General features: G+C 36.4%; 1 protein-coding gene and 1 pseudogene across 1 annotated transcript in view; both read right to left on the bottom strand.

Moving 5' to 3' along the window:
• Window positions 1–22,701, bottom strand: part of LOC106137047 (facilitated trehalose transporter Tret1-like) — an 86,795-nt gene that overhangs the window by 31,733 nt on the left and 32,361 nt on the right. The window lies entirely within an intron of this gene.
• On the bottom strand, window positions 6,093–7,256 carry LOC132903450 (uncharacterized; annotated as a pseudogene).

Genomic DNA, 22,701 nt, shown 5'->3' with positions numbered 1-22,701 from the left:
CAACCTGAATTAGTGCCGTGTGGCCCGGCACCAATAGAAAAAAGAATAGGATTTTTCCATTTCTTTCCCACGGATGTCGTAAAAGGCAACTAAGGGATTGGCTTATAAAATTGGGATTCTTCTTTTAGGCTATGGGTTAGCAACCTGTCACTATTTGAATCTCAATTCTATCATTAAGCCAAACAGCTGATCGTGGCCTTTCAGTCTTTTCAAGACTGTTGGCTCTGTCTACCCCACAAGGGATATAGACGTGATGATATATATGTAGAAATTACCCCGGAGTTCAACCGAACAGACAAATGAGATAGAAGATAATACAGATTCCTATTTTGAATGAACCCGTAGACCACAGTAGTCAAATTAAATTTCGCTTAAGATAAGACTTAAACTTTGAACAGATTCTAGGGAAAATTAACTCCCCAAACATTTGTTCTTTACGATTGTCCCAGTTTTTAAACTGTTTTATGCATCTGTCGTTTAGGAATGTCTGTTTGCAGAATGCGGATATTTTCTATGCCAAGTTTATTATGCAGCAATGTTTCAATGATGAATTTATTTTGTGTCGAAGTTAGTATACCTAAAGCGAATTTAGCGCTATCTACAAAATGAAAACGATAGACCGCGCGAATTTTACCCCAACTTACTACCAAATTTTAACCCTGCGTAGTAAAAATCCATTTTTTTCGCGAATCAACGGGAGCTATAATATTTACCGGAATAAAAAGTATCTAGTGGAACCACAGCGCACGCTATTTCAACCTGTAAGAGTTTTAAAACTATGACTGTAGATATAAACGCAATCGTACCTTATAAGACATAGGTAGCACCTTTGTACTGCACAAAGGTGCTTCGTATATCAATAGAAATCTCTTCTAGTGGACTCGAGTGAGAAGAGATGAATATTTTAGCAGTTTGGCGTTTCCATAAATATCAACCATTATACAGTGATGTTTGTCAACCATAATACATTTTATAGAATTATCGATACGCGAACTTCATCGACAAACCGTATCCCCTCACTATCTACGTCTGTACACCAGCTCATTCTGATAGCACGTTTAATGCGGCACGATTTAAAACTCTTGTAGGTAATTTTGCAGTTAACGTTTTTTTCCCCCGTAGTGTGTAGGCGTGGCATCCCGCGGCAAATTACTCGCGTATCGACAGGTTATATCTTTATAGAATGCTTTTTATAACATACGATTTTTGGTTTCGATTCCTCACTTATAATTATATAGAAAAAACTACGTACTATTTTCTTGTCACTGTGTAAATTTCTATACAATAAAGATATAACAAACAAACAAACAGAGAATAAACATGGCTCCGATCAGATGAAACGAAAAATCTCGCTTTTTATTACTTTTCCGCGCGAATTTCGGGAAATCCCCTGTTAGTGCATCCGTAGACCATATAAGGAGTTTCCATGCCAAATTTGATGTCACTAAACCTAGCGGTTTGGGCTTTACATTCATATGTCAATAAATCATTCAGTGTCTTCTCTTATCATAAAAGTATATTATATCCTTCTATCTTTCATTCATCACCATAACGTTTTCATATTTTTGACAACTAAGAACAACTCTTATTGAGTTACGTGCATTAGTTCTATTGCTAACCGATTCTCTTACTTTTCTTGAAACCTGCACATTAAGGCAACTGGATATGTAACCATGATCCAAAAAGAATAAGTAAAGGTTGTCAATGTCAGTCGCTTCGTGTTAAGTCCTGACCTCCCTCCCTCATCTACAATTATAGACACACTCCAGACTCCTCTCCTAACGTTAGTACATACATACATACATATGGTCACGTCTATATCCCTTGAGGGGTAGACAGAGCCAACAGTCTTAAAAAAAAGACTAATAGGCCACGCTCAGCTATTTGGCTTAATGATAGAATTGAGATTCAAATAGCGACAGGTTGCTAGCCCATCGCCTAAAAAAGAATCACTAGTTTGTAATCCTATCCCTTAGTCGCTTTTTACGACGTCCTTGGGAAAGAGATGGAGTGGTCCTATTCTTTTTTGTACTGGTGCCGGGAACCACACGGCACCTAACGTTAGTCGTGTCGTGAGGTATAAAACCACCTGATTTTTTAATCGGGCGTCATTAGGGGTCGATCAACACCGACGCCACAATGTGAGATGAGTTTCAGATGTGCACATTTTAATTTATAAACGACTTTAATATAGCCTTAATATAAGGCAGGTAATGAGATGAGGTGTTTTGCTTGTTATCAGATAATGGTGCTTCGTAGAAATCAATCAAGGGAGTTCATTAACTTGGGATTCTGTTTTAGGCGATGGGCTAACCTATCATTCTTTCACAAACACCTCTAATTTTATTAGCTTACTAGCTGTGTTTTTTTTTTGTTTTTTTTTGGGTATATTTGAACATTGAAGCTCTCAAGGATGAATAGTTGCCCCCGTTTTTTTCACATATTCCATTATATCTTTGCTCCTTATAGTTGAAGCGTGATGTTTTATAGCCTAAAGCCTTCCTCGATAAATCGTCTATTCAAAGAAAAAATAATCGTTCTAACAAACAAACTGTTCAGCTTTTTAATATTAGTATAGACTGTTGGGTGTGAGTGTTGGCTCTGACTATCCCGTTATGGATAAAATATGTAGTATGTTTGCATAAGTGGTTGAGTACATAACTAACTATGTTCTTAAGACTCTCTTTCTCATGGATGTGGTAAAAGACGACTGAGGGATGGGATATTAAACTTGAGATTCTTCTTTTAGGCGATGGGCTAGCAACCCGTTCCTATTTGTGTATATCAACTCCATCATTAAACCTTAAGGTTCCGGTTTAAACCTGAATGGTCTTTCAGTATTTTAAAGACTGTTTGCTCTGTCTACCCCGCAAGGGATATCGACGTGATTATATAGATATATATCAATAGAAGCGGCTATATCGATACTTTAGATATATAGTTGCAATAGTCAGCAGCAATAGTATCGACATTAAAACTATCGATAGTTCAGCAACGCTAGTAAGATTGAAAGTGTAAAATTGCGATACTAAGGTACTCAGGCGCAAGTACGAGATATCAGATACATTTTAAGTGCCTGTTTACATACTATTAAACAGATAGATTGAATTCTAACAGCGACTGAACATAATTTGGAATATCTGTTCCACAAATCGCGGTATTTAATTGTAACAGGTATTTATGGAGTAATTTATACGATACTTCATTAAATAAATACGCGTATTAGGCCAAATCGAGTTATGAATACGAGATTCGTAAAGCAAACTTATCTATACGTATAATAAAACTGTAAAAATATTTTGTCTGTACATTTAGTATTTTTGACTGAAATGGATAGAGGGACACTCAGAATGTGGACTCTATAAATGACATAATAGTGACAGGGTGCTATCCCATCGACGAATCTCACGTTTATAAGCCTCTCCCTTGATCGCCTTTCACGAAATCCATAGGAAAGAAATGGAGTGGTCCTATTCTTTTTTCTTTTGGTGCCGGGAACCACACGGCAATACCTTTATATCAGTCAGCATCTTTTTAAATACCATGTAAATTCCTATCTATATTTGCTTTGACCATTAAATTCCAACTACACATCCATATTATTTACGGGCAGTTCAGAGTCGTAGAGTTTACGAGCACCGTTGAAAGTCCGTTATGTAACAAACGATAAAATAAAATATAGCTACTGTGTTGCTGAAGAAAATGTGGCCACGGAATAAGAGTTAAAAATTATATCAGACGCTGTTAAAAATGAAATAACATACATACATACATATAATCACGTCTATACCCCTAGACAGAGCCAACAGTCTTGTAAAGACCATTCTTTTTTGTATTGGTGCCGGGAACCACACGGCACACGGCACAAAAATGAAATAACATACATTTGAAAAGGTGCCGAAACTTTAGAATAGTCACTGCATCTTTTTCTCATGAATATCGTAAAAGGCGATTAAGAGATAGACTAATTACTACTTAGGATTCTTCTTTTAGGCAATAAACTAGCTGCTGACTGTTAGAATCTCAATTCCATCTTTAAGCCATACAGCTGAATGTGGCCTTTCAATCTCTCTGAGTTTGTTGGCTCTGTCTACCCCGTAAGAGATAAAGCTTTTATTTTATGCCCCGTAAGGGTAATGTTCGACGCTTTCGGGGCATAAAATATAAGCTTTATCTCTTACGGGGTAGACAGAGCCAACAAACTCACAGAGACTGAAAGGCCACATTCAGCTTTACGTATGAACACTATCGCTAGTTTAGTGGCCACACTGTACAGTTATGGCGATCTCGCCTCATAAACAGACATTCATAACACTTGTCTCTTATTAGTTTATGGTTGGAAAATTGGCGGACTATTGTTTAAGTGAAAGTCATAGTTATTATACAACTGTATGTCTATTTTACGACTGAAAACTGATGAGGAGAGTGACTTTATAGCTAGTCTATAAATTCTCTATGGAAAATCTATACAATTATAGTTATTTGCTAGTAAAATTATAGTATTATTTTGCCTTAAGTCACTTTAAAATTATATAATCAATATATAAAAACGGTTAGTGTATTTGTTAAAAAATCAATGAATCTAAGTTTAGAAATAGTCTGAATTGCATCTTAAAGCCACACAGCCGAACGTGACCTTTCAGTCTTTTCAAGACTATTGGCTCTGTCTACCTCGCAGGGGATATATACGTGACGTGACTTGAAAATACAGAAGAAAAGAGATCCAAGCAAATCAGTCTTCATAAAACTTAACAAATTTTCCTTTTACCTAACCTAGACTCTGACTGCCCCGCTAAAGATAAAAGACGTGCAATTAACCGCTTGTAAAACAGTAAATTACTTGTCAGACCTGGTTAAGATACAACATGAACGCCACAAATAATCAAACGTGTATTTTAACCCACCAAAGGCTCTGACCGACCCGTTCGGGATAAAAGACGTGCAATTACACGCTCGGCAAGCTGTAAACTACGTGTTAGAACTGGTTACAATACTACAATGTGTTGTTATTACCTTTTAACCACAAAACATACGGTGCAGTCACTCACTGAAGTGATAAAATTAATTTTTAATTAATATAACAAGATGCCACTGAAATGAGAAAATTTATTCATACATACATATCTAATAATCGTTTCTTTATCACTTGCTATATACTCTATATTGATACTAATTATCTTATAAACATATATATAATATGTAGTTTATTATTGTGATTTATTTTATTATTCCATGTTTATGAATGTAAGTATTGCCACTAAATGTGTGTTTAAATACATATGTTGAATGCGTTAAGTTCTTTATATTTATGCACACGCCATACTGCTCCAATATTAATCGCTCCTCTCACGTGAACTCCTCCTCTACTGGAAGAGATTTCTATTGAAATAAGTAGCACCATTGTACTATAATTACTGTATTACATGCTCTTATATATTATAATATACATGCCATACATTCAGCTGCTTAGATTAATGATAGAATTGAGATTCAAATAGTGACAGGTTGCTAGCCCATCGCCTTAAACAAGAATTCCGAGTTTATAAGCCTATCCCTTAGTCTCCTTTTACGAAATACATAGGAACAAGACGGAGTGGTCCTATTGTATATTATTTTGTGTATATAAATAAATAAATAAATAAATATATTTTTATTCACTACCAGACGGTTACAATAATGACGAATAATTACAATAACATTTGTCTCGTCGCCTGTACTTATGCTATCAACCCGGTAGTCCCATATCGTTGGTATAAAATAAACGGTTGTTTATGTTACACAACAATTTAAATAAATAGAGCAAGGGTTTATGAATCATTAATGCTTTGAAACAGATTGTGATCCAGATACGGAACATGGTGACCTGCATATTCAGGCAACTGAATGTGTAACCATGGATCCAGTACGGGTCAGACCTGCAAAGGTTGCAGAGTTCAGATGGGAGTCGCTTCGTGTTAATATATGACTCACCTAATCCAGGATCCATGGTCAAAGGCATACCCCGGGCTCCTCTCCAGAGAGGTGAGGATGCAACCGTGAAGCCAAGGAAGAAGATGAATGCGATCCAATATGGACAAGGTTGTATGCACTCAACATATATACTAGGGTGTCCCAGGCTATAAGGGCGATTTTTTTTTTTGGGAATTTGGGTACGCATACCCTCTATTTTTTTTCGATTTGACCCATAAGTCTTAAATATGAAGTATTATTGCAATCTGATAATAGTAACCCGTGCCGACTTAGCTTCAAAGTTTGAATCTGAAAGCTAGTATGGAGAAATAGGGAAGATAAGGGAGATTTAAGAACTTAATTTCAATCCAATACATAAAACATAGTAACATCAGTAAATAGTAATAAGGGCTTTATTTTTCATATTTCCTTTTCAGAGTTTGCTTTTTACAGTCTGGATATATCTGCCTGTGTTCTTGTACGCAACGTAATAAAAATTGTTTCTGTTCCTCTTCGACAGTGATCAAGCCATGAAAGTCTTGCATCAACTTGACTGCTCTTTCGGCGGTATCGTTTACTGCTCTTAAGTTCTGTACCTTCATTTAGCTTGTTGAAATGAAGCATTATTTGACCACAAGGAAGGAGACTCGTTGAGAGCGCTGTCGTCAAGTTTCAGCCGAGTGAACAAAGATTTGCTTTTGGCGGAAACGAAGTCTTCCAATTGTTTTTCATAGAGTGGGCCACAGAGTTCTTCTTTTGATGGCATGTACCGTTTCCCAAGAGCTGATGGAATCGTTTTGGACAAGTTAGTAACCTAGATTACTCTCTTGGTCTACACTATCATCAAAGAGAGACAAGATAGACACCTCGTCGGTCAAATACCACAAGTGCTGACAGAACTTCTGTAAAGCTGCTGTTTGAGATACTTTTGTCAATTGCCTCGTAAGCCTTCATGGCTTTTAAAACGCAGGTCCTGGTAAGGAGCATTCACTGCCAAAATACATTGCAGCCAGGGTTTGACGTAAGATGTGACGATGAATAGGCAGACGTCAAGGAGGGCTTCCTTTTCCTTCTTTGCGATTCTGAATTGCGAGCTTAGAAATGATATTTTTAGAGAGTAAATAACTCTTGCCATCCACCTAGCTTGGTGCATGGCGCCTGGAGGCCGTATCTTAAATTTATCTGTATCACCACCAAGAAACTTTATTGAAAGCTCTATTAATTCGCGATAGTCGTCTCTAACAATATCTTTAGTTAACTCACTCCGGTAAAACTCTAGCAGTTCATTAATATTTGCGTCACTCAGACAAGAAAGCTTTTCTTAATGACTCTTTATTTTCTCAGAGTTTATGTTTTTCCAGTTTTTTTGGACAATTGGATGTCAGGGCTCGTCGTAATTTGGTTAATTTTAGTTTCAAATACGCCTTTCAATACTAATTCGTATACATGATGGCGACATGCAAATATAAGCATTTCCCTGTCTTATTTCTGTTCCAGGAGCATACAGGCGCCATTAATGCGACCTGTGTTTGAAGCAGTAGTATCACAGCACAGCATCTGCACTTTGTCTTCAAGATTCCAGTCTAAAAGAGCATTCCAAACAGCTTCTGCCTGTTCACGACCTGAAGAGTTGTCCTATTTAGGTACAGCAAGTAGTTGTTCTTTATCATCATATGTAATAAGTTTTGGAAGACGTTCTTCTTTACATTTGCGTGAATCTAAAGCGGGCAACAGCTTCCCATTCCAGTGGACGGTTACAGTATCTGGTACCTTGTTCTGGGAATCAACTTTAATTGCTTCTGCGCGCTCTGTTCGCTTTTCCGTACGAACTCTTTGAATTGTTGACTTACTTATTAGAAATTCGTCAATGTTATGTCCAAGAGCTTCAATTGTTGCTTGTATTATATAAACAGAATTCCTCATACTTATCTGACACCGATCTAATGCAGCAACCAATTTTGGAGTTATAAAACTTTTCCTTTCAGAAATATAAGACTCGGGTCGTGTGCTCTCAACGGATATAGGAATTATTTCTTGTGTACTTTTTTTTTCAGAATCAGATGATGAATCTTCTTGAGGAACATGAGATGAAGTTGAAGGCAACAGAGTTGAAAAGTGTTTAGCACGCCGTTTTTGCTCTTCAATGCTCATAATTCGCGCCTTTTCTTCTTTTTCGGCCAGTTTTTTGTCTACTCCAGCTAAGTGACAAGGCCGACCTGGCTCTCTCTGTCACTGTAAGAAGATCCTATCTTCGTCAATCTTTATTAATTGAAGCGCATCGGCATGTGCAATATCAAATAAGTTGTCTAAGTTCGTAACAAAATCTTGTCGACGCTTCTGAAACACATTTTGCGTCTTTTTAGAATTTTTTTGTAAATCCCTCCAAACTTGGTATAAATTAACTAATTTCTTAACGCAGTTAGGAAAAGATTTAGTTGGAATACGTGCCTTTTCCCAATAAATAATGCACTCACGAATAGCTAGATTTGCACTTTCATTTACACTTAAATTCACTTCACGAATATTGTAGAATAGAACTGCGAGTATTTGTCCATTTGAGGGAAGTTTTGAACCAGTAAATTGATGTTTTACGTTCCCTATTAAGAAAATATCCTTTTTTGAACTGCGTAACTCCACCGACATCTTGATTGAAAGAAAACAATGCGTTCACTCATAAAACAAACAAGTAATCACATGAATGTCGGTACGCTCGCTGCCGCGCGCCTAGTAAACAAGTACCCACATTTCCCGATGTAAGTCGGCACGGGTTGCCGTGGTTCTAAGTAGATGAAATTTTATATACGATAGTTTTGACATCATTCGAACAAAATTAGAGGGTATGCGTTATAAAAAAACTACTTTGATTTTTTTGGGACACCCTAATATATACATACATATGGTCACGTCTATATCCCTTACGGGGTAGACAGAGCCAACAGTCTTGAAAAGACCGAATGGCCACGTTCAGCTATGTAGCTTAATGATAGAATTGAGATTCAAATAGTGACAGGTTGCTAACCCATCGCCTAAAAAAGAATCCCAAGTTTGTAAGCCTATCCCTTAATCGCCTTTTACGACATCCATTAAAAAGGGATGGAATGGTCCTATTCTTTTTCGTATTGGTGCCGGGAACCACACGGCACATATGCACTCAACCATTTTTTTTTTTATTTGGCAGAGTATCAATACACATAGTAGGTACTAAAAAGGTCATCTGGAAAAAAATACTAAATATTCCCGGGAGATATGCCATAAACGACCATTTATGCAGATAGTCGAACCCTACGATAATCCCTTAAAACCACACGCAACCTTTAATCTTAATACAACATATTTTACAGTCTTCAGCATGCGTGCAATAAATCACGACAGAAGAATGACGTCACATATTTTCTGCGATGTCAGTCATGTGACGGCCACGGAATGACTGCGAGTGCCGACGCGTGAAACAAGGAAATGTCGGCAAGAAGTATCCAATTACAAGTTTATGCAATACTTAACTCAGGGCTTCGCGACTTTGGGAATTTAAAAAAAATATAATTAAAAATGAATTTTACATGTTACCACCAATTTATGTGAATCATGCAAAAAAATGTTTCTTTTCTCAATTTGTGTTTGATTTATTTTAAACTGGCACAGCGATTTAAAATTTTAAACAAGAATTATATTTGTTTTTCTTCTTCTTCATAATAATTGTAGTACGGATTTTACCGACAGAAGGATGACGTCACAAGTTTTCTGCGATGTCAGTCCTGTGACGGTCCACGGAATGACCGTGAGTGATGTGAAAATAAGGATTTAGCGGCACGAGAAAGCTTATGTAATAAGAAATTGTTCAATATGTAATGCAAATTGTTAACAGCATTATAATTACAATACACAGCTGCCAATATGATCTGATAGCAAAGATATGTATAATAGCGTGGGCTAGCTGCCTTTCCTTCCATGTAGATTCCTCAATAAAAGTCAATCAATGGAAAGGTTTATAAATTGGGATTCTTCTTTTATGTAATAACCGCACTTTTTCTGAATATTAATCCTTGGCGCCTCATTCCTAACTCAGAAACTAACTTAATGGTCTAGTAAAATCCTGAGTCAGGGCATGGGCCCCGCCATTCAGTGTAAGGCCTGCGAGTCACGTCATTTAAGACTGTCTACCTCTAAAGGGATAAAGGTAATGTGCAGATTCATCTGGTGTAGTTTTAAACATGATCCAATACAGGAAAGGTTCCCTACAAAGGTTGTGGGGTTTAGATGGGAGTCGCTTCGTGTAAAACCTGACTCACCCAATCCAGGATCCATGGACAGCCGTATCCTCTCCAGAGAGATGAGAATGTAACCGAGATTAATATATGGAGGAAGAAGTCAAGCCGAGAGAAGAGAGAGAGAGAGAGAGAAGAAAAACCAAATAGCTGAACGTGGCCATTCAGTCTTTTCATGACTATTGGCTCTGTCTACCCCGCTAGGGATATAGACGTGACCATATGTATGTATGTATCATTCCTTTCAAAGAAAACGTTCCACACTTCAATACCTATAAATAAACAGCACGTTTCCAATCCAGATGACTGGGTACTTAGCTGATACAATTACTCTTAAGTGTCACAACTGAAGATTTGTCTTGTTGGTCTCCTTGAATGAGTAATGGGTGCTTGGTGTAATGACGAGGCTGACTCCGTCACACACTGACCTACACATACAAACATACATACATACATATGGTCACGTCTATATCCCTTGCGGGGTAGACAGAGCCAACAGTCTTGAAAAGACTGGATGGCCACGTTCAGCTATTTGGCTTAATGATAGAATTGAGATTCAAATAGTGACAGGTTGCTAGCCCATCGCCTAAAAGAAGAAACCCAAGTTTTTAAGCCTATCCCTTAGTCGCCTTTTACGACATCCATGGGAAAGAGATGGAGTGGTCCTATTCTTTTTTGTATTGGTGCCGGGAACCACACGGCATGAAAGAAATGATGGCTAGGTCATCACCTAAAAGAGTTGATTAGCCTCTCAATAAACTCTTTTAGGTGATGAGCTGACAAACTGTCACTATTTGAATTTCAATTCCAATATAAGTTATTCCATTATATGACGGGAGTGTAATGATTTTGTATGGAAAGTTATGAATAATCAGAAGATGAAATCTTTTAAGTACCTATAACTTAGGTAGGTATAATATTATACAGCTATATAAACGTGGCCTTTCAGTAGTTTCAAGACTGTTGATTCTGTCTACCCCGTTAGGGATATTAACGTGACTATATGTATGTATAAAACTTTGCAGGGGAACGTAAGCCGTATCAGACTGTGGTTACACATTGTGCTTTCCTTACGACATTCTCCCTCACCGTAAGAGTATCGGTTATCACTCAAACTAATGAACGTGACTCATCAAAGAGTCATTTAGTACCTACACAAAAATCTCTTTACCCGGATACTGACATTTTAGGAATTTAATTATGTTTGTCTGTTTAGACTAGCGTTGAATATTCCTATAATAATAGTTTTTTTTTTTCCTTCCGTAATATAGATAGGTTTATTTCTAGACACTTTACAGTTAAAAATGGAAAGAGAAACCACTTTTGTAGCTGGTTATGAAACATGGTTACAAAAAAAAGAAAAAAATATCCAATATATCTGGTTACCAATGATCAGATTCGAACGTGGATTTTAAAAACAAAACGAGGAATTTTTCCAATTTTTTTGAACGCTACCCCAGAACATTCGAGAACGCAGATTGACATAAAAAAAATGAGTGAAATTCCATTGTGACAAAAAAAAAAACGTAAAAAATATCTGTGTGTACTGTACTGTTTATTCGTGACCCACTTATTCGCACGTGTCTGCGATATGTAATACTAATAACAGTCTGTCGGTTTTGTTTGCATACGTTATGTAAACTCACCCCGACAAGTCTTTGATGAACCCACGCACAGAACAAATTTGCCTAGTTCTAATTCGGAATCCTTTAGATTTTTGGGTACACTTGCTCTGATTCTGCGGTTTTTCGCTTTTCAAATAAGAAATATCTACATCGTATATTACACTTTCCTCTTCGTCCTATTATAGGAATAGGACTACTCCATCTTTTACCCGTGGATGTCGTTAAAAGCTACTAAGGGATCGGCTTATAAACTTGGGATTCTTCTTATAGGCGATGGGCTAGTAACCTGTCACTATTTCAATCTCAAATCCATCATAGAGCCATACAGCTGAACGTGGCCTATCAGTCATTTCAAGGTTGTGGGCTCTGTCTACCCCTCTACAATAACGTCATGTTACCTTTATTTTATCGGCCATTTTCTCAATCTTTTTTTCAATCATGATACAATCTGTCACTACTTCCTATTTTCAGTCTTACATTTATTCTTTTTACCACGGCTTTTAACCGCAACTTCGCCCGCGCCAATATAATGCCTTCCACAAGAGAATACAAGTTTTTCATAATTTCGTTTTTAACCGGTATCAAAGGTTTATTTTTTCGATTTGCTCATGATATGAAGACGGACAGGCGTCTCCATATCATGAGCAAATCGCAACAAGATCGATTCCGTAGTTAACGCGTAAAAAGAAAACAAACAAACTTACTTTTATTTAAAATATTAGTTGGGACTCTCTTACGCCGGAGCTTCGCCCGCGCGAACATAGCGCCAAATACATACATACATATCGTCACGTCTATATCCCTTGCGGGGTAGACAGAGCCAACAGTCCTAAAAAGACTGAAAGGCCACGTTCAACTGTTTGGCTTAATGATAGAATTGAGATCCAAATAGTGACAGGTTGCTAGCCCATCGCCTAAAAAAAGAATCCCAAGTTTGTAAGCCTATCCCTTAGTCACCTTTTACGACATCCATGGGAAAGAAATGGAGTGATCCTATTCTTTTTTGTATTGATGCCGGGAACCACGCGGTACTTAATGATAGAATTGAGATAATAGCGCCACCTACAAAATAATACAGGTTTTTCGCAAATCTTAAATAAACTTAAATAAATAAAAACGGGACAAATTACATTGATTGAGTTAGCCTCGAAGTAAGTTCGAGACTAATGTTACGAGATACTAACTCAACGTTACTATATTTTATAATAAATACTTATATACATAAACATCCACGACCCAGGCCAATCAGAAAAAGTTCTTTTCTCATCATGCCCTGGCCGGGATTCGAACCCGGGACCTCTGGTGTCACAGAGGCCGTCAATCCCACGGGAATTGTAGTTTTTTTAACCGGTCGAATGGTATTCCTCGTTTTCCTCTTTTTCTTTAAATCTGCATCTAGTTTAGTACAACTAGTCATTGCTTTACATCAATACATTCGGTGTTATCATCCAATCACGCAGATTGACCTCACGTGCGTCTGCGCACGTGTGGTATGAGGAAAGGCGTAACATTATACAATACTAGAGTATGCCCGCAGCTTCGCTCGCGTTAAACGAACAATCACATTTATAACTGCGGCGTGGGATTTTATGAAAATCCTTCTATATTTTGTTTGTAATTGTTTTTTTTTTTTAACTTTTATACGTAATTTTATTTTAATATTATTTCATTTTCTTTTTTTTTATTAGGTTTAATTGTTATATTTAATTTCTTTTTTATTATAATAACTTCTGAATTGATTGTATTTAAAAAATAATGGACAACCTACAAAAAATAAGATGATATTTGGCAGATAAAAATAACTTTTAACAATAATGTACTGAGGCTACTTATAACCCAAGTCAAAGTACGTACCTACATGCATATAGTAAGGTCTATATGGCTTGAGGGGTAGACAGAGCCAACAGTCTTAAAAAGACTGATAGGTCACGTTAAGCTTTTAATTTGATGATAGAATTGAGATTCAAATAGTGACAGGTTGCTAGCCCATTGCCTAAAAGAGTCCTAAGTTAGCCTATTACTTCGTCGCCTTTTACGAAATCATGGGAAAGAAAAGAAGTGGTCCTATTCTTTATTTTATTGGCGGGAACCACACGGCAAACCCAAACCCAAGTCAAAGTCTAGTTAAAAATAAAGAAAATGTCTACACAGGCAATATAAATAGAGGTGAACTTAAAATTTCTAGATAATTATAGAGAAAACTAATTGCATTAAAGAAATTAGCTCCTCGCTTGTAAAACATCATACAAGTAGTATAGAAATGCAGTTTCTTCCTTCAACCATAAAAGGAGCGTAGGTATGTTAATAACCTTCTTTCTAATCCCACGTTTCCATTAGCTGTTTTTATATCCGACTGTGTTAAAAAGAAAGTTAAGTTTTTGTCTCATCATGGGACCAAAGTTCCATGTTAAGTTGTCATTGATGGTGCAGGTTTCCTCACGATGTTTTACCTCGCTGTAAGGGCGTCTAGTAGCCTTCAAAGTATATATTTGTTTATACTTTAATGTACAAAATACAATATGTTATTTACTATTTTTTTTTTTTGTTTTGTAACGCTATAACTTTTGAAAATCTTAATAGTGTGTCAGATGTGTCAAATGAATTTTTGAATTCGTGAGGAATAAAAATCGGGTAAGTTATTTTTTGTAAATTCTCAATTTTGTAAATTTGAAAGGTTCATGACGTCTTAGATAATTAAATTAATATGTTGTAGTTGCTATAATTGTTATTATATATATATTTTTAGTTATAATAATAAATCCAGGGGTGCAAAACCGCAAATTCCTTGCGCGCAGTGAAATGTCGACAAGCGGTAAAATGTGGCGAAGTAATTGACACCGATCTGACCAATGGGGGTCCAATTACTGAATTTCTCTTTATTTTTACTCAATTTTTTTTTTATTTCGCTGCCATGTTTTTCTTTTATTAGCCTTCATCTTTTAAAATAGAAAAAAGTTTAACAGGCGTATTTGTTATGGTAAAATTATAAATTAATTTTATGAAATGAGACTTTAAAGTAAAATGTTAATGTCAGAACAAAGTATTTTTTTTTAATTTGTAAAAATTTTATTTTATTAAAAAGGCACAATGAACTTACCTACTTTTAAAATTATTTTCAAATCTTAAAATAATTTTTATTGATAAATCTTCTTTGTTAATGAGTCTGGTAGACTTGATATAGGCGCCGTGGACATATATTTATCTTTAGTGGTATCGATTTCAGCCACATTCGCCACTCCTGACATTCGACCGCGCGCAAGGTATTCGCGGTTGGCTACCCCTGACTGAGAAATGAAAGTTCGTGAAATGACTTGGGTTTTTAATCACTTACTTACCGTACTTATAGTTCGCTTATTTTATTATACCGTGTTTGTTTTTTTATATTTGAATCTATACTAATATTATACATTTTTACGCATTATTTTTGTAAGTTTTTTACGGTTGGCAATCCTTTAATGGGAAAGCTCGTAAAATATAGATTTATCGCGAAACCAAAATAAGGTTTTTTATTGCGTCATATTTTATTTGGACGCGCATGGAGTTGTGTTACGAAATCTATTTTTTATTGTGATTTATAAACTTTTACTTTTACGACGTATATTGATTGTTACATAAATCTCTATGTAGGTATGGATTCCAGCCTCTGAACCAAAAGGTCCCGGGTTCGATGCCCGGTGAAGTCATAACAGAAAAAAAACTTTAACTGATTGGCCTGCCCCTTGGATGTTTATCTTTTTAACTATTAAATTAAGGAAGAAGAAAAATTTATATAGGTGGTTCACGAAAGCCTTACTTAGTCAATCTCTTCCAACTTCAGGATTATAATGATACATTCATACATATAGTCACGTCTTCATCTTTTGCGAGGAAGGCGGAGCTAATAGTCTTGAAAATACTCATAAGCCACGTTCAGCGTTTGATGATAGAATTAAGATTCAAGTGGTGACAGGTTGCTAGCCATCGCCTAAAAGAAGAATCTCAAGTTTATAAACCTATCCCTTAGTCGCTTTTTACTACATACGTGGGAAAGAGAAGGTGTGGTCTTATTCTTTATTTTTATTGGTGCTGGGAACCACACGGGACGGATTGTAACGATTAATTATGTATTAAGTTGACGTTGTTGAAGAAAATGCTGCAGTGCAGTTTGTTACCGCTTCTTCTGCACTGACGCCTTGGAAGCGGCAGTAAACTTAGTTTTTAAGTAATTTATTTGACGTCAACGAAGTTGTTAAACCATACCTACGACAATTATTAAGCGATATAATAGTATCCTATAATAATGAATAAAAAATTTTGAATTTTGAATTAAGGTATTAAGCATTATAACCAATATTCTCTATATCCCGAATTTTATATTTTCATTTTGAATTTTCATAATGTTTCTAAAGACTTTCGACTCCCGCGCACCCGATAAAATCACATTCCTAGAACTCTTAAATCCTTTGACTCATAATAATTTACACTAATTAGTTACACTTTGTAAACAAACATTCGGAAAACATTTGTGGGAAACAAAAATTGGAATCGTTTCAAAGAAATGGCCTTATCTTAAAAGTTGATATGTTTATCGTTTGAAAGGTGGTGGAGGTGACATATTCTTTTCACACGCACATCTTTATTTCTCAGGAATAGACTGAGTCAACTGTCTCGTAAGGACTCGAAGCTGCTGGATAGCGTAATGATGGAATTGAGATTCATATAGTTTTAAATAGGTAGCTAAAAATGCCCCGAGGTTCGAGACTTTTGTGACGAAAAACTAACGATAGTATATTTTAAATATAAATATCCAAGACCCAGGCCAATCAGAGAAAGATCGATTCTCATCATGCCCTTGCCGGGATTCGAACCCGGGACTTCCAGTGCCACAGACATGAAATAGAAGAACATTTCATGTAAGAACTAGTGACCCGCCCCGGCTTTGCACGGGTAGCATTTATTAACTAATAAACCTTCCTCTTAAATCAGTCTATTTATTAATAAAAACTGCATCGAAATCCGTTGTATAGTTTCAAAGATCTAAGCATACATACATATCTACAGACATAGAGACAGACGCGGGAAACGACTTTTCTTTATACTTTTTAGTAATAGTGAAGCAATTTCATCTCGTCTCAATAATCCATAATACATTAACATATAAATACCTACTGCTTCTAGGTCAAACAGCGGAAATTAATATTTACACATATTCATGACACGAGTTATGTTGGTCTTATCGTTTATCGAAAACTATTGACATGTAAAGTGTCCGATAAAGAAAAAAACATTATCTTCACACATTGATAAGGTTTTGAAGTAGCTTACACATGCTGCTGTGACGCTGTTTTTGTAGCGTAGAAAAAAAAACACAGAGTGTGTCAGCTACTTCTTTTACCACGCAAATTATTAACTTCAAATTTAGCGAAAGGAACTTGTCACCATCATCAGCCAATCATAGCAAGGAACACGACGCGCTCAGCCAATAGCAGCGACGAGTCTGTGGCGACATCTCAAACGTCACATGCCACCAGCCAATCACAGCAACTCGCGAGTCTAGTGACTAACCGACTCTGTGTAGCCCAAGACGAGATGGACAGTAAAGAAACACTCAAAAATTTTTCTCAACAAACTCAAAGAGTTTTTTTTTAATCTTTATACTATATTATAAGACCATGGGATAAGTCTGCCATTGCAAGTGATTTGTCTCTATTATAACTATGTACTTACTATTTTCTTGTTACTGTGTAATTTTCTATGCAATAAAGAAATTTCAAATAAACAAAGAAAAAAACCATACAATGAAGTGTTAAAATTTTAACTGAAATTTCTTAAAAAGAATTTACCACTCAACGGGTTAAATATATTGCTTACAGATGTTTTTACGTTGCATAACGGTGACATTCTATTTTGAACTTTAATGCTATTGCAATATTGATAGATACTGGTGCCGATATACCAGTCATCGTGAGACGATTCTTGAAAACTTTTATACGGAAGCGTTTAGGCGTCGCGATGAGAAATTTTAAGACGTGTGACGAAAGTTATTGTTAAGAACGAGGAACTGTTTGTACTGAAGATGACTTTTATACAATTTCTTTATTTGTTCTTGTGACCCACTGCATAAGAAGACATTCTCTATTTCCTTTAAAAAAAAAACAGACATATGTCAGGCGTTAATTTTGCAATACGTGCAATCAATGCCAACCTAACTTTTACTGACATCCATATATTAACACGTCTATGTCCCTTGCGGGATTGTCAAAGACTGAAAGGCGACGTTAAGCTATATGAGTTACTGATTGAGTTGAGATTACATAGAAACATACATATATATAGTCACGTCTATATAGACGTGACAAAAGGCTCTGTCTACCCTTATATATACATATATCCCTTGCGGAGTAGACAGAGCCTATTAGTCTTCAAAATACTGATAGGCCATATTCAGCTTTTCGGCTTGCTGATAGAATTGATATTCAAATAGTGACAGGTTGCTAACCCTTCGCCAAAAAAAAAGAATCTCAAATTTATAAGCCCATCCCTTAGTCGCCTTTTACGACAACCATGAAATCACATACATTGCATAGAAAACATATCAGTTTTCAAAATAGAAAGTTTTAAAAACGGACACCAACGTCAATCTCTTTTATTACTTACTCGTACTATAATAAAAATAGCACTGTCCGTTTGTCTATCAGTCGCCATACGATACCGCGTGATAGCCATCACGTACACTGGTGGCGGTAACCCGAATGTTGGCATCGAAACTAATATACCTAACTACATTTTTAGTGCCTCCGAGAATAAAGTCCTCTCATCAAAGACGGATAATTAATAATGATCAGTTCAGTTATGAATGTGGATGAAGCGAAGGAAGTATGCAAAGATCGTGGCAAGTGGAAAGAGGTAGTCTCTGCCTACTCCTCCGGGAAAGAGGCGTAATTTTATGTATGTATGTATGTATGTATCAATGACGGATTAACACATTTGCCGCCAGTAGGCTGTTCAAATTTAGCCGTCTCTCGTGATCTTTGCATTTCGATATCATCTAACCCCACACGGAGAAAATAAGATGGAGGTCAAATGTCAAATTTTATAATTAAAAAACTAAAATATGTTATAATTAAGTATTTTTTTTTAATTATGTAAGAAAAAAAAAATTTTTGGTCCTGAATTTGCCGCCCTCTCAAATCCGCCGCCCGAGACTGTAATTTTAATAATACATACATACATACATAAAATCACGTCTCTTTCCCGGAGGGGTAGGCAGAGACTACCTCTTTCCACTTGCCACGATCTTGTTTAATAATAGGTAATAAATATTCAGCGCCGTGAACCACTCACGACACTTTAGACTCCACTCCATCTCTCTCCTAGGAATGTCGTAAAAGGCGACCAAGTCATAGGCTAGTAAACTTGGGATTCTTATTTAAGTCGTTCACTGTTTTTTTAATGAATTATAATTACTTACGTCGAATGGCTTCCAATACGTATTCTATAAAACGTGTCCATCATTATAAATTACAGCGTTTACGAGTGCTACACACATGATACAGTGAAACGGGATTATAGGTAATCTGCTCTATAAGGCTGTGTCCACATCGGGACTGATTAGATTGATGTTTGTCTATGTCAGTTCATTCATTCGTTCACACAGACGGCCTCTGTGGCGCAGCGGCAGTACGCTTGTCTGTGACACCGGAGGTCCCGGGTTCGAATCCCGGCCAGGGCATGATGAGAAAAGAACTTTTTCTGATCGGCCTGGGTCTTGGACGTTTATCTATATAAGTATTTATTATAAAATATAGTATCGTTGAGTTAGTGTCTCGTAACACTAGTCTCGAACTTATTTCGAGGCTAACTCAATCAGTGTAATTTGTCCCATATATATTTATTTATTTATATAGTCACGTTTATATCATTTATGAGGTAGACAGAGTCAGCAGTCTTGAAAGACTCAAAGGCCACGTTTAGCTGTTTGGCTTGCTAATAGAATTGAGATTCAAATATTGACAGGTTGCTAGCCCATCGCCTAAAAAAAGAATCTCAAATTTGTAAGCCTATCCCTTAGTCGCCTTTTACGACATCCATGGGAAAGAGATGGAGTGGTCCTATTCTTTTTTGTATTGGTGCCGGGAACCACACGGCAAATTGTTAATACTCAACCGGAAATCATGCGGGTGTCATAAAATACGTGTATCCAATATGAACACAGCTTTATGCGATCAGGATCGAGCCTGGAAGTGGAATGTGCAGAGGTAGCTCACAGTTTGCGCGTTTTCATTGTACCAATAAAAAATTTTTTTTTATTTCTATATAATATTTATAAATGCGAAAGTTTGTGAGTATGTCAGTTTCCGGACGAAGTCGCGGGCGGCCTCTAGTATGTTATATGTATTTCAGAAAAAAACTCTTGTTAAGATATAATGTCGGAGCAAAAACAAGTCGTCAATATGTTTTTTCACATTGACAAGTTCCCACCATTATTTAAAACTAGAAGCCGCCCGCGAGTTCGTCCGCATGGAAACCCTATCCCTATTCCGCGGGAACTCTGGGATAAAAAGTAGCCTATATGTTATGCTGGATCTTTAGCTACCTACATACCAAATTTCATCGTAATCGGTTCAGTAGTTTTTGCGTGAAAGAGTACCAAACATCCATACTGACATCCTGACATACTTAGAAACTTTCGTATTTATAATATTAGTAGGATTGGGGATCAAGCCTTCATTTCCATCTTCTCCAACCTTCACCAGCGCCTCTGTAGCTTACATATTGTCCGCGTTTTAGTTCCACCGATTTGCACTAGATGGCTTTGTTACGATTTACCGATAAGCAGTTTTTATACTCAATGCATTACCGAATCCGATCCGATATACAAAAATTCTAAAATGAACACAGAGACGACAAAGGCACAGTCCTTTTATTTTCTATCTTTAACTTAAATATCCGAAAAATTGCTTGGCATTTCTTCATTTACACATTCAGTTGAATGAATGTGCACAATGCCTCACGATCGTCGATTTTCTCCTATAAAATTATATTACGACAAACATTTGTTCCAATATTGAGCAAATAAAAATTTGTTATATTATTTCTAACTTTATTCTCTCTGCAGACGCTTCAGACAAGAGAAAGTCAAATCTTACAGTAAAATTTTATTAACATTGAAGCAGCAATAAAATATTTGTCGACATGCCTATTGTTACATCCGAAGAATATATATATCTAAACAAAACACTGTCACACACATACATATGTACGAATTTGTTGAATTTACACACTTTCTCGTAACGTACGTACGGAACAATGGACACACGCGCCGTGTCAAGTGTCAGTAACTTCTCTCAAAGCCTGCATTATTATAGAATACTCGAAAATGCAATATGCACCTTATGTTATGGTCTTAAAGGTCATATTGTGCAGTGTATGGCCCACTTGAAAATGCATTCAACTTTCGATTTGAAGTACTAATCTTTGCGTGTGGTTTTGGTACGGATATGTGTATTGATACATACATACAAACATACATATGATTTCACGTCTATATCCCATGCGGGGTAGACAGAGCCAACAGTCTTGAAAAGACTGATAGGCCACATTGAGCTATTTGTCTTAATGGTGGAATTGAGATTCAAATAGTGGTAGTTCAAGTAGAGGTTGCTAGCCCGTCGCTTAAAAGAAGAATCCCAAGTTTATAAGCCTCTCCCTTAGTCGCCTTTTACGTCATCAATGGGTAAAGGATGGAGTGGTCCTATTCTTCATTCTATTGGTGCCGGTAAACTGTAATTACAATAAGGAAATATTCATTTAATCAACAAATTGATGAACTAACATTAGTTTATTATAACAAATCAAACAATACTAATTATACATATATTATTATTTGAAATGCAAACACTTTTGTTTAAACACTAAATGAAAACAAACGGATCTGTTTCACTATTGTTTACGAAAGTTGTTTTAATTTGAAATATTTTGTTTCAAAATTGTAATATTTTTAGCTTAGCTTGTTGGCCTTGGCATTAAAAATATCCGAATATTTTACATACACGTCTTTATCGCTCACGGTGTAGACGGAGTTAAAGACCCTCTTTTTATCGAAAAGCTATCGCTGTTTCGCTTATTATTATGACGTGAAACGAGACAGCGATAGTTTATCGCGCGATAAAATACCATGCTCTGGAGGCTGAACGAGGTATTTCAGTCTTTTTCAGACTGTTGGCTCAGTCTTCCCCGCAGGGGATAAAGACGTGATTATATGTATGTAAAGGGTCAAGTCAAAAGTACCCAAAACCGCCGAGCTTGCATGAAGAGAGTTATGAATGTGAATGAAGCGAAGGAAGTATGCAGAGATCTTGGCAAGTGGAAAGAGGTAGTCTCTGCCTACCCCTCCGGGAAAGAGGCGTGATTCTATGTATGTATATACGTTATACAATCGCGCGTTTACAAGATCTAACTATGCCTAGCACGCTTTGTACTACATAAACTAACAGTTCCTTCGAGAGAAACTCAATAATTGCTAGTTGCTGAGTAAAAGTTGAAACTAGTATATAAGCTATGAATTATTTTATAATGTTAGCTCAGAACGGCGCGTGCCTCCAACTCTGGTCGGATAAATGTTAAAATGAAAGAAGAAAGTGACTGACTGACATATAAACAAGACATGAAGTTTGTTTGTTTGTTTGTAATATCTTTATTGCATAGAAATTTAGACAGTAACAAAAAAATAGTAAGTACATAGTTATAAAAGAAACAAATCACTTGCAATGGCGGACTTATCCCATGATGGCATCTGCAGTTTGTTTTGAAGGTTCTTTATGGGGTTTAAGAGAGGATTTCTCAAAATTCCCGCTGGACAAGGATCTTGGTAATTTTCCGTCTAA

Source organism: Amyelois transitella, chromosome 26 (assembly GCF_032362555.1).
Source record: "Amyelois transitella isolate CPQ chromosome 26, ilAmyTran1.1, whole genome shotgun sequence".
NCBI classification, from domain to species: Eukaryota; Metazoa; Arthropoda; class Insecta; order Lepidoptera; family Pyralidae; genus Amyelois; species Amyelois transitella.
This window is presented reverse-complemented; position numbering and strand designations above follow the sequence as displayed.